General features: G+C 46.0%; 1 protein-coding gene across 1 annotated transcript in view; it reads right to left on the bottom strand.

The window, feature by feature from the left end:
• Positions 1-14,127, bottom strand: part of ABAT (4-aminobutyrate aminotransferase) — a 51,185-nt gene extending 37,058 nt beyond the window's left edge. Inside the window, exon 1 of the mRNA XM_057380720.1 lies at positions 14,065-14,127. The gene's annotated coding sequence lies outside the window, so the exon portion shown is untranslated. The remainder of the gene's footprint in view (positions 1-14,064) is intronic.
• Positions 14,128-14,133: the final 6 nt, after the last annotated feature.

The following is a 14,133-nucleotide window of genomic DNA, read 5'->3' as shown; positions in this document are numbered from 1 at the left end:
AAACTCCAGCGTGCCGCCAGCTCTCCCGTTGGAAGTGCCGCTGCCGAACTGCCCGCAGGCAGCTCCTGGGTCCGAGTGCTGCTCCCCGCTCCGCCGCCTGCCTCCCTTCAGCAGTGGCTGAGGAGTGCCATTGCTGCCAGCTCCTGCCAGCAGCCGTGCGCAGCGGGGACGGGCAGCACCCACAGGGAGMCCTGAGCTGCAGCCCCGCAGCTCGCCCGGGGGGGATGCCCCACTTAATGAAGGTTAATGGAAGCAGCTCCTGGCAGCTACGGCCCGTGCTCAGCCAAAGCCAGCGGACAGGAATACCCGACTGGCCTCACAGCCGGGAGCATTTGGCTCCGGCATGTGGATGTCCGAGTYCGTCTGAAAGCTTCCTCGGCAGATTCCGAGATGCAGAGCCTGACTGCGTTAAGGTTTGAAATGGCTCCTTAGCTTTCAACAATTGTGGAAGTTGAAGAACGGGTTTTGTCCCTAAAGCTCTTACTTTTACTCTGGTTTGCAAATATCCTGAGGGCGACACCCAGGCACACGACTGTCTCAAGATAACCTTGGTTCGGCTCGTTCCCTGCAGGTCGTGCGCAGGCAGCACGACAGGCAGCACAGCACGCATCCCAGCGGCACCTCCCGCTGCACACTGCTCCAGACGGAACGGGGGAGATGGGGATGCCCACAAAACACCAGCGGCATCCCTTCAGGCACAGGGATGGAGGGAAGAGCAGCCCAGGGTGCCGCGGCCGAGGCTGGGCTGCCATCGCCAGGTTGCCATGGTGCCGGGGGGCAAGAGGGAAGATGCGCCAGAACGCAGAGAGAGGCTGAGCCGCTTCAGATTTAAATCCCTGTGACAGCATTTCGGCCGAGCCACTGCACGGTTGCTGTGGCAACCGACGAGTGAAAAATCACAGAGGAAATCTGTAATTATTACAAGCGAGGTGGCGACTTAGCCACTTCAGTAATCAGGGCATTAAAAGGGCTCGAGCAGAGGAGGGGGAGCTCCGCGCCCCCCGACAGGCAGGGCTGCAGTGCGGGTGTGGGTCCTGCTTTAGGCTCTGCAGGCTCCAGCTGTGGGATGTGCCATGGGATGTCTCAGCACAGGGTCTGGACTGAGGCACTGCACCCCTGTCTGCAAAGGGGTAGATGAGGGAACAGCCAGAGCGAGCCCCAGACTTGCGCTGGGTCAGCACRAACAGAGCGAGGCACAAGGAAGGGCCCGAGATAGAGACAAGGACAGATATCGGGAGCAAGGGACAAAGAGGAAGATGCAATGCTTACAGGAAGCAGATGAGGCCCCTGGCAACTGAGTGACTCCAGTTTGTGCTGCTCCTGCAGCACCACTTTTCCCCTTCACCCCGAGCAGCCACAGCAGCAGCATGGGCTGGGTGCTGTGATGATCACAGTGTCCCCTCATTGTTCCTGTGTGAGCAAAGTCCTTCAGCAGTCACACACACTCTGTGTGTCTCCACTGTAACACCACCCGACCCAGGAGTTTACACACCAAYAGATGCCACTCCAGCATCCTCACAACCCATTTACACCCGCTGCAGGGGGGGCAAGTTTTAAAGGCACCATGTTGTTTTCCAGAGCTTTTCCACACAAAATGGACAATCAATCAGCATCCAGATGACCTGCCAATGAAAATGCCACTAACACCAACAAGGAAGAGAATCAGATGTGGTTAATCCTGTTCTGGTTCCCTTCTCCTTTGCTGTGGACTGAAGCCTGGGATCTCATGTGAGTACTATGAGCACCTGCCAAGAAAGGAGCCCACACTGCAGTTATTTGTGAGACAGATCCCACAACAAGCAGTTGATTTGATCCAAAATAAGAACTGAAACTGATCCATCACCTCCATAATTTAAAAACTGTTATTAATTACATACACAGACTGTAAATGACRGATTTAAACTGGCCTGTACTGGTTACCAATCATTAGAACAAACTGCTGGCTCTGAAGTGAACCTGTTAACCAGCTACCATAGAAAGTGCCATAATACTATTCAGACAAATGGTTAATGCAGGGACACATCACAGGGCAGAGGAGGAAGGGCTGAGAAAAGCTGTAGGTGCTTACACTSACCATGTATAAAACACTGGATTCAACAGCCATTCCCTCTACCAGTGATTTATTACTACACTTATTCAGTGAATAATCAGGATTACAGCTCCTAAGGAAGACTGAGGTTCTTGTGCCTCTGCTGAGAGCTGCCTTAGATGATGTGTGGCTAAACKCATTAAAAAAAAAATGATGCTGGGTGAAAAGTACTTCCTGCTGCACAGTGCTAACAATTTATATGGCAACAACATCTAGAGATTCCAGACAGTATTACGCCCCATCATGCTGAGCCATGTCATGTCCAACTGCTTGGAAACGCATCCTCTAGAGGGACAATAACTCYATTGTAGACTTTTATTTGTAGTGGATATTTTACCCTTTAACCTTTGCATCAAATGGCTCAACACCAAACTGTCACTTCTGGCTGGAGCCTAAATTCTTGCTGTTCTGTATGGCTGCTTTCATCCCCCCCATACCCACAATTACCCTTCCTGGCAGGCTGCATGCACAAAGAGGATGACAATGACTCTGCTTAAGTCCTGTTGCAGGGCAAAAGACTTAGAAGTCCCACATCAGTGATTTGAAACAACTGTAATTACAAAAAAAATATTTAAGATGTATTAAAAATGTGAAGTTAATAGGTGTGGACTGTAACAAAAACCCCATGGACTTGCATTTGATTTAATCAAGAGAACATTGGTAACAAGATCAGCTTGAACTGTCAGTCATCAGAAAGGATGTGGCCAACCTCCCTCAGTAAGTTCACTTCCTGCTCTGATTTGCAGTTGTCAAAGGAAGACTGACTCATTACACAATCCTTCATTGTTAGAAAGTAATCTCCAGCTTCAGCAGAACCAACTGTTAATATTTCTGTGTATCAATGCTACAAACATCCTTCTGCTAACATGATGATGATACAAGGCAAAATGGGGATCAGAGTCTGTCCAGGATGGTCCACACGACTAAGTAAAAACACATCATTAGTATCAAAAATAGTTTGTTTTTATGGAAAATATTGGAAGGTTTACCTTATTATCAATGTATTTCACTGCAAATGATGGCAATTCCTCTGCAGCCCTCCTTAACCCCTGACTCACACTCCAGAAAGCATCTGCTAAAATTTGATAGGAAAAACAAAGCATTTCAAACAATGAAGCTACAGTACTTAAGGAGAATTCAGTATTCAGGAATAACAGCTCCAGGGTAGAGACAAGATGTCAAAATCCTAAATGTCATACACTCCTGCAAGAAATGGGAACAAAAAACATCAGTAGCACAAAGCAGAGAGCAAAGCATGCAGGATACTCAGCACCAAGTCCYAGTCCTTCAAAAAACAGAGCTGCCACAAGACTCAACAGCAGGGTCTCAGGACCACAAACTTGCATAATGAGRGAAAGCAATGCCTCTCTTAAGGGTTAGTTGTGTTTGGAGAATGAATAAAGCACAAGCTGGAGTGTCAGATCAACTTTAAGGTACTGTGAGCAGTAATCACTAGGTTCACCTTAAAAAATATTTTACAAATGTTTCAATGCAGTTGGAAGGAAACAAAGTAAGCTATATAAATGTTGACCCCAAGTTAATTAGAAAAACCTGAGCAAATGATTTGCAGGCAGAAGGATAAGGATCTTATTTGGCCAAAGAGGATTACTATGCAGGGCAAAACAGAAGATAACAGCAACAACTGGGATTGTTTTTCTTTATGGGAAAACCAGCACACTGCAGCCTTCGAACCTGAGGCTGACCAGAAAGCTGCTTCCCACCTTAGCACATCCAGTAACTTTACACTCTGYGGACAGAGGCAGGTTTTCTTTTGTGAAAGAAGTTAAAAGGCTCTTGAACAGAGTGGAATTCAGCACAATCAATGCCACTAACTGCAGGGATTTTATGTGGTGGGCAGATGCTGAGTTTTAAAAAGCCAGAGGTTGCACGTGTGTAGGGCACGCCTGACCCGCACTTGCTCCACTCACTAATCAGTAACTACTGTAACTTACACTGACCCAGGGACAGGGGGATCACCTCCCTCTGTTCTTCAGTCAACTGCTTTAATTCCCATTAAACATGAGAACTTCACCTTCAGAAGGAAAGTGATATAGGAATTAAGCACAATTACTATGAAATTCTACTATTCAATTCTATTATTTTCTGTTTATTCAGGCAATAGGCAAAAAGGAACTACAGTTGGGGAGTTTTCAAAGCAGTTTAGGAAACATGGATACATACACAGTGCTAAAAAGACTGTTACTAAATTCTCTAGTACGTTTAGAACATTATTTTTGGACTCCAGATGGAGAAAGAAATGGGTGCCAATCTGATTCAGCAAGACACACGTTTTTCAAGTGGTCCCTTTTACTTCAGTAGGCCCATTCACAAAACTGGAGCTGTGAATGAGCCAGAACACTCTGCTTTGARTTAAAGGCAAGGTAGAAAAACTAGGAAGACTCACTGAAGGTTATCACAATTTGAAAGTTACCCACTACAGAAAAATCRAGAAGGCTGCTGCATAAACTGTGCTTATTTACTCCTTATATATTGCCTGTTTGACCGAACTAATGAATCTGCTGCATTACAACATGTCACACAGGTACTAAATACCTGGACACAAATTTGAGGAGATAAATTGGACCATAATAAGTGTGCAAATGGCTAAACTGACTGGCAAGGCCCAGGTACACCTCTATTGCACCCTCAACTCTCATGGTAACGTTGACACCCATGCAAGAAACTGGGCAGTGCACTTCAGTCTGGTACATACAGGTCATGAACCACATCAAAGTGGAGATTCTGTGCACCACATTCAGGTAGTTTAAAAGTGTTGACCACTTTTGGGAAGGCTCTTAGATTTGCACAAATCTTTATAAAGTTTTACTATAAGTAGAGCAAGTCCAACTTACTTGCTGGGGTCAGAGAGGAGAGACCTGGAATCAAGAAACTGGTGAAGGAATCCCYGTATAACATGCTCAGAGAGGATGCACAAACAGAGGGGGAAAACAAACCTAGGATAGGCACTCCAGGATGAGTACAATCAGTAGGAAATAAAGAGCTAGTAGTTAGGTTAAACAGCTCATTTATTTAACAAAAACCTTTTGTGGGAGGCATTTATCTTCCTAAGGGTAGCTTAGGAAAGTGAGCAGCATTAGTACAATGGGACAGCCGCAGTTCCCTTCTAAGTGCTGTCCTCACTGGTACTTAACCTSTCTCTCTCAAGAGGGCACTGTCATAGAAGCTCAGAACAAGAACACCAGCAAATTTCCCTTCTTCACAAAGTCAGGGTTTCATCAAATGGATGCAACTGCAGGATTTATCAGTAATCAGGTRGCTCTTCACAGAAGATACATCACATGCTTTGTGAGTGGCAGTATCATCTTAAGCTGCCCCTTTCCCTTCTTTGCTGTTAACTAGTGACAGCAGGTAAAAGATATTCAGAGGTTGGAGTTTCGCAACAGATGAGAGGAATGTGGCTGCAAGCCTGCTAATCTTGCTCACCAGCCAGAGCAGAGGATCAGTTATGCAAGGCTCCATGTGGATTTTRACCAGATATAACAAACAGTTCCTTTCTCCTCTCTTTTTCTTTCGGAACAATAAAAGTGAAGCTGTGAGCTATTTCCTATAATTTGTCAGATCATTCTGGAAGCTCATTTTCTCTGCATATTTTCTGGGAAAAAAAAAAAAAAAAAAAAAAAAAAAAAAGATATTTTATGCAAGTGTTGCATCCTGGAATGATACAAGCAGCCTTGGGTCTGCAGGGTAGTAGCACCTTCTGACCCTCTTGTCTAAAGAACCTCAATTTGATCTAGCTCTCCTGTCATCTGCTCCCATCACTTTCCCATCCATACCACAGAGATTCCTAATTTGGGGAAGAAACATCACCAAACCCTTCCTGGTTTCCAGTGGGGTCACAAGCTGAGCTCAGAGCAAACCAGGTACACCAGTGAGAAAAAAACAACGAAGCAGTGTGAGGAACAAGAAGTCCAACCTGAGGAGCCACCACGCTTGACTCCCTGCTCCAACATCACCTATCCATGGAACCTGTGTCCATCATCAGTCCTATCATTCTGATTGAACCAAGTCCCACTACACCAAAATCTACAAAGAGGCAAAACAACAAACTCCAAATTGATACACAACAAGGTAATGGTCCAATTTTTACAAATAAATAAATAGTAAGAATCCTCCAGCCTCCATCAGAAAGATGTTTACTAATCACCTTCCTGGCCAAGGGAAAAAATAATTACTGATRAGAAATTAGGCAAGCAGCCTCCTGTTGCTGCTAAAAGGAACTGGCATTTTGGATTTCATTACTGAAAGAAGAAAAGCACAGGATTTATCAGCTGTAGTTACTGCAACACACAGTTTGTTGCTGGAATCAGTAAATTCCTTCCCAGTCAAAGGCCCCATACCATGAATCCAGCCCCTGGCACTGCTTACCATTGTCTCCATTTGCCTTTGCTCCCTCCCYCTGTAACATTAACCATCCCTTTCTGTGCTTTGCTTCAGCTGCTTTTCACCACAGCCAAGGCAGAAGCATCACATTCCAGCAGTCCCTTSCAACACCCCCTGCCCAAAGCACAGAACAAATGAAGATTTGCACCCCCATTACTCCATTACCTGGTAAAACCGCCCTGCAAACAAGGAGTGTGGAGTTCATCTGAGCCCAGCTCATCCTCTGCTTTCCTACCTCCACCAGCACACTCTGATTGTGTAATCCTATTTCTCTCTCCAGGAAGCTGCATTGCAGCAATAGCTGTGGAGCAAAAAACAAGGCTTGCTTTATAGTGGAGCTGAGAGGGGAGAATATGACTGTGAATGACAGCTCAGTCCACCCAGGTAAATCCCATCCCTTACACCTGCAGCTCAGTCCATATACAGGTAAATCCCATCCCTCACACCCATAGCTCAGTCTGTACAGGTAAATCCCACCCCTCACACCTGCAGCTCGGTCCATCCAGGTAAATCCCATTCCTCACACCCACAGCTCAGTCCATCCAGGTAAATCCCATTCCTCACACCCACAGCTCAGTCCATATACAGGTAAATCCCATCCCTCACACCTGCCCTATGGGGTCCCTCATTGTCAGTGTGCTCAGCTTTGTCCAAAGTGATGCAGCTGTTGAGGATGCAGAAGTCATGTCTTTTAGCCTATGCACAGCACCCTGTGGCAGGATTACTCGCTGGCCTGTTGCCATGAAGCATCTTATGCCTGAAATTTGTCCCAGACCAGTTTGGTTTGGTTTCTAATAGCTTTTTAACCTGTAATGTTCTCTAATTCCCACCGAGGCAATCGTGTACATAATCAGATATACACAATGAGAGCTGTTAAAAATGCTTCAATACAAACTTACTACCTCCATCCTGCTCCCAGTGTCCTAATTTTTTTGGTGAATACCACAACACTAAAATGAAGCAAGCACCTTGCAAAAAATATGTAATTCATCCGTGGAAAGAGAGTTGTCAGAGAAGAACAAGATGGCTGRTTCCCATTATTTGGGAAGAAATCTGACAGGCAAATTGGAAGGAAACATAATACAAACAGAAAAAAATTACTGATATTAGGTTACACCAAGTTTATTTAAAATACTTAATTTTCATTATATTTATGTTACTTATGCACATTTCTGTAGTACTGCCAGACCAATTAAAACATATGAGTTGATTTCAGTTGTGTTTGCTGTCAAGAGATGCTGCCAAGAACCTCCACACATTTCATCTTTCACTAAAAAGAGGAAGCCAAAATTGGCATGCTGTGGTGATGTTCAAAGGCTTTAATCAAGATTGAGCTTGATGAGTTACAAATASAAATGAGGGATATTATTCTTTCCTTTCCCTGCAAACTAATTTTGTTTTCCTGTTTTCCTCAGTGGCTTCTGAAGCCTGTATTCTTGCACTGCCTCATTCAAAAAGGAAAAGGCTTGGGAGGGCAAGAGGTGACATCTGTTGTGAAAAAAATCAGTAGGGTTGTTCATTTGCTGGGGAGGAAAGAGGTGATTTAATATCTACAGTATGGGCCACAAAGCCAGCACAAAATCAGCCAGGTCTGGGGTAAAGATTTCCATGAGGGACTTGCTGCCCTGTGCTTTGCCCAGTGAAAGGCTTACAGATGGAATCTGGATGCTTTAAAATTAAACTGAACATCAAAAATAGGACACCATGAAAACATCATCACTAATTTATGTTTTCTCCCAACACCCACTGTTCTGTTCTGTGAGAAACCAGTGATTAAACCAAGGTTACAAGGGGAGGGGAAAAAAAWTTTCCCTGAATAAAACCCAATATTCTGACAAACAGCTAGAAAGAGAACCTTGTGCTGGCAATCCACGCTCTTGGGGAACACTTTTCCATGTTTCTTGTAAACATCCCACCCACAGGGAGGCTGTGTACTCCAGGCTGAGCTGCACACCAACACCATGGGCAGGGCAGCACCTCTCCCACTGCTTCCCTCAACTCACCCTTTCCAGCTTTCCTTCCCACACGAACATCTCCTTCACCCAGCAGGACAGTGGATGTTCTSCTGTGCCTCCTGCAGAGCTATAATGGCCTTCGAGGCAGAAGCATCTGTTTTTAGAGCTGACAGGTAGGACCAGAAGCTCTTAAAACAGACCTGAGACACAAAGGCTGGAAAGCTGTGTGGGAAGAGCAGTGGAAATGGAGAGCACATCACACCGACACTGTGGGCAGGCTGTAAGGCTCCAGGAGAGAAAATCTGCTGCTCATGACACGCAGATAGCAAAAGAAATGAAAGGAAAAGCAGGAAAGAAGTGCTGATCCTGATGCCAGGATCATYCATGCTCCCAAACAGGGCCCACACAGCTGGGACAGCCTCACTGTCCATGGGGAACAGAGCTGACTGACACAAGTACCTGAACCCAAACCTCTCCACTGACCCAGCAAAACACATCCTAAGGGAGTCAGCCCGGAATACAAATGCACTATAAACCAAAGGAAGCATGTACAGGTTTCTCCCACAACAGCAGTCCCCTCCTGAGGCAAAGGAACAGCTTGCTGCTTGGGAAGACATCTCAGGGATGCACTCCCAGAACAGCTGCCCTTGTGTGGGCTCCCAGCAGCTTCCCATACCTGGGAAAAGGCACACTGTCACATCCCAAGCAGGCCAGGGTTAAATTGGATTCCACTAGTGTATTCCAGAAGTGGCAGGTAAGGATTGCCCAATCTTTTTGCTGTTATCCAGCCAATTTTCAAGGTACTTGAACTACACCAGGTTTCAAACTTCAGGCATTTTGAGGACATGGCTAAAACAATTCCTAAGTAAAACAGAATTATTATATATGGGTACAAGAGTTGCAAATTTTAAATTTGTAAAATTAAACCTGAACTTTGCTTGGAGACAGCAAGGGAAATTCTCTGTTCCTTGAGATAGAGAAAGCTGGAGACAGGTTTAGAAGATTTTTCTACTCTCAGAATTACAGCTCCACAGCTAAACTGGTACCTTTGGCACTTCATCCTGTCACCTGCAGTGTATTTGAGACATCCTGACTTTTTACATGGATTCTTTAGCACACTGCAGTACATCCCCCAGAAACACCAGCAGAATTAGATGTCAGTGTTTAAACTGCCAAGTTTCACACGAGTMATGAGAGGTAAACATTCCCTGCCAAAGCCAAGTTACATTTCAGGAAAAACACAAAATCTAAATGGGAAAGTCACCAAGTCTGAAGCTTTATTGCCTTTAAAGGGCCTTAAACCTTGCCACAGAAAGTTATGTAGCACCCAGCCTTTCAGCCAGAACCCCAAGGAGGGGCTTGATACAACATAAGGACTTATCCACACAAATGCTTTATTTCCTGCWTTAAAACAGAGAGAAATTCACTGCAATAATGGCAGAAGACAATATAAAGGGGAATTGCTTAAGTATGAAAAATTTAGCTCACATTTCTTCAAGCTGACAGTGTTCACCTCCTAAAGGCAGTACTTTTAGTGGAKTGACTTCAGGGCTTTCTCAACCAGGACAGCGTAGCTTTATCATTTTACAAAAGTTCAGTTCATCACTCGGGCAGACCTGTGTCCTGGACACTGCAGGTGCCTAAACTTAACCCTTCACAAAGGCATTTAGTGAGATCAGCTCCTTGCTGCTGCCATAAAATAATTTCATGTCTGTCCAGCCCTTGCTAGAACTTTCACCCATTTTTCAACAGAATTTACAACTCTACAAGCTGTCACACACAAAATGCAAAATACTCCAAATTCACAAAATAGGAAAAGAGAACCTAAACTTCATACTGCAAAAAGTGGGATTTCTATTCAAAAGAAAATGTTCTGAAAATGTTCTCCCTGCTGCAAGTAGACACACCTTGACTGGACARCAAGACAGACAACCTTCTTCTTCCATACAGCCAAGAGCTGCAACACATAAGCAAACTTCCTACCTCATTCTTCTGCTGAATTTTTAGCACTGGCTAAATATGGAAAATGAGTAAAATATTTTGTGAAAGGAAAGACAAACAATCTAATATAAGGATGCAGTACAGAACCCTCCTCCCACAGATCAGAAGAGAGCCTGAAAACCACTGAAATAGCTGACAACAATATTCTCTCTTTTATACACTTTGCATGCTTTGGAAAACCCCCAGAATACTGTTATTTTTGCACACACCATATGGCTAAGAAAAAAAATCACTCTCTGTTTTTCTGGACCATAGCTGTCATTGCAGGCAACAGGACCACGATGTGATAAAACAGATCACAACATTCAGAAAACCAAGAGGGGACAGAGRTGGTTTTCAAGCCACAGAACAGTCRCTGGGAGAATTATCTACTTTTAGCTGGTAGCAGCTCTGACCCCTTAGGCAACCTCTTCTGCACATAAAGAAAAGAAATTTGAAAGCAGATCCATCTGGAGAAAGAATAGGGTGTTTTCAGCCTCTGGAAAGATAAATCCATTATATAACTTTTAAAGCACATCCATCCTTCCACAGGCAATGGGCCCACAGTGATAATTATCTGTGTGGTGGATTCTTGGTCTTTAAGCTTCAGTGCCCCTGATGTGTCATTTCTGCATTACTTACCTGTACTTTCACGGCTCCCTTCTCATCAGCTGCTTTCCTTCTGAAGGAATCCAGCCCTTTCCTGTTTCTTCCTCTTTCAAAKGGGATAAGACACCTCACTGTTTGATTCAGACTTATCACTATGCCTGAAAAACTCTTAAGAGCTTAAAAAGAACTGTAAAAGAAGAACAGGCACTAATGGAAAAGCCTGCTTCAACGAAAGTCATGCACACAGATGGACAAGGTGCAACATACAGGGAAGAATAAAAAAGTCTTGGAAAACAGCAAAGAGGACAAAAGTCTTACATGAAATCTGAGAATTATTCAAGATCTATTGAGTAGATCTACTCAAGATCTACTCCCTGCTCCCTCTCACAAAGGCAAAGCCAAGAGCAAAGAACATTCATCCAAACTCAGAGGCCCCATTTGATTTAAAGGTTCTGGTCTACAGCCAATCCAGTAAGATTTAAAACTACAATGGGGTTGTATCTTTACGCAGAAATACAACAGGGGATGCTACACTGTTCATGTAGTACATACACATCCTGCCACTCAATAGTCCTCTTTTCTGAGTCCTCTTTTCCACAAGCTAGTTTCATTTGGATAAGAAGGTAATTGAAAAAATGTATCTATTTCAAGTACAAATTAAAAGTGTTTCTAGAATGGACTTTCAATACTAGAAGTCATGAAATGAAGTTTGGAAGCCAAGAAGCAGATCCAGCTGGCCTTAGACTGGCTGTGAACTGTTCCTAATCCTGTGAACCCTAATAATCCCTGAATGCATGAGGCTAAGCAGTAGTAGAGGGACATCATGACATCAACTGAGCTGTTTTAACTCAGGCCCAGCACTCAGAGCACAAACCCAGAGGAAGACTCGGCACCTCCGAGGGCAGGAGAGCTCCCCRTGCAGCTGAACCTGCATGCACAGGCAGCTACAGCTGGGCAGCTGCCCACTGCACCCACAGGGACACAAGGCATGGCATAAAGTGCTCTCAAGCACCACCCCAACCAGACAGGGCATCACCTGGAGAGCCCCAAACTGCTGGCAGAGGCAGCAAGAGCTAGTTTCAATGTATTTACACACTGCTGGCAAACATCTGAATTCCTCCCTGCTTCGGAAAAAATCCAGATCAGGAYGTTCTGCTTTCCCAATGACAGCACAGCAGCCAGCAGGACACCTACTGATTTGCTTGGTGTTTATTTGCATGCTGTGTTTGCTTARTGCCTCTGGCATAAATATCCAATTTTATCCACTTATTTGAGTTGACTTTGGATGCACAAGACACCTCACTGTACAATATGCCTCCAAGGCTGTCATTCCTCAGAAGACTAAAGGCCTAATAAAATACTAATAAAACACTTTTATTGCATTTTCCCCCACGTATTTTACAAGTGGACATCTTGTCTAATAACATTGCACCCTTACTGACTCAGGGCTCCATTATCTGCAGATGTCTGAATCACTGTCCTCTGCACTCGGGATTGTCCAAGAGGAACCACACACACAGACTGCAGACACAGRAGACCTGAGCACTGATTCTCAGTCCAAAATGCTATCCAACATGTAACTTTCAAGAACAGCTTTCCTTCCTGTATCTCTGTCCTTCCCCAGCTATACAGTCAGCCCAGTGATGTTGCTCTCATTTGAGGAGTGTTTTAAACACTAAGGATGAGAAACACTATGAAATCCAGATATAATCCTGCTCTGCATATGCTGTATTCAGTATGGTGAGCTGTGATCCAGCATTTGAATCATTGACCTCCAAATCTGCATTTATAAGTCCAGTTAGAAAAGATAAGCTGCACCCCAGACACAATTTGCCCAATACCCACACTACAGAAAAAAACAGTTACCGTAAAAAAAAAACAGCAGTGCAAAAAGAACAGCAACAAAAATTGCCAATTCAATTTATAACACAACGACCAATTTATAACAGGATTCAATATGTAATTTTCTTACTGTAATGCTTTCAGAAGGTAACCCTAGCAGTACCCTTAGCACTCTTTTTATACCAGTTGTCTTTCAACCTTTACCAAATTCCTTGTTTCAAACTKTAAAAGCAAAAACCCTTTTAAGAGCCCATACCCATCAACTGTGCCTTTGAACTGTAGGGCAAAATCCAGTATTTGTAAGTCTGAACATTCATTACTGATTACAAAATTTCTTGGAAATCTACCACAGTAGTTCAGTTTCTTTGCATGTCATTTTCTTCTCTATATCATAAACAGAGATGGAGAGCCACAGAGGCAAAAGCCAAGCTAGGCAAAGGCAAATTCTGGCTCAACTGCCCTCCACTACTTWAAGCACAAATGAAGGCAAGGGAAGTGATGCTATGGATGTATCAAACCAAAACACTGCCTTGGGTTTCGCATCACAAGCACCAGCCGGAGAGCAGGAAACTGCAAAGCCCAGCTGAAGCTCAGGTGAAGAGCAGCAGCAGGCCTCCCCTAACACCATTACTCAGCTGGCTGCAGCACCTCAGCCAGGGGAGCCCTCCCGGCAGAGCCAGCGCCGTTGTCCCCACGGCACACCGCAGCTCCGCGCCGGGGCCCACCCGCCCGTCGGGGGAGCCGCTGCCGGGGCACAGAGCATCCCGAACCCGCTCCCGGTGCGGCCGAACGCGCGGGGAACAACGAACCCTCCTGCGCTCCGCGGGCCCCCAGCTCCACGGGGACGGGCCGGACCCGCCGGGGTCCAACCCCGCGCTCAGCTCCGGCAGGGCAGGGCAGGGCAGGGCAGGGCAGGGCAGGGCAGGGCAGGGCAGGGCCCCCGAGCAGGCAGGACGGCACCAACCCCCGACCTCCCGCTCCCCGCAGGGTGCGCCGGGCTGGGGACCCGGCCGAAGGGCATCAGCGGGCGGCGGGGGACGCGGGGCTGCCCCGGCGATGCGGGCACCGCCGCCTGCGAGGATGGACGCGGCGGGAGACGGGGGCCCGCGGGGAGTCCCGCTGCCAGCAGGAGCGGCGGCAGGCGAAAGCAGCGGCCCGTCCGCGGCCCCGCGCGGTTCGGGCGCTCACCGGGAGGTGCGGGGCTGCGATCCTGCGGGGCTGCGCGTCCTGCGGCGGCCGCGCCGGGCGGGCTGGGCT

The sequence above is a fragment of the Malurus melanocephalus genome, unplaced genomic scaffold (assembly GCF_030028575.1).
Source record: "Malurus melanocephalus ecotype Western Australia unplaced genomic scaffold, MMel_1.1 scaffold_468, whole genome shotgun sequence".
Classification (NCBI taxonomy): Eukaryota; Metazoa; Chordata; class Aves; order Passeriformes; family Maluridae; genus Malurus; species Malurus melanocephalus.
Note: the sequence above shows the minus strand (reverse complement) of the source record. Positions and strands in the feature narration are given on the sequence as shown.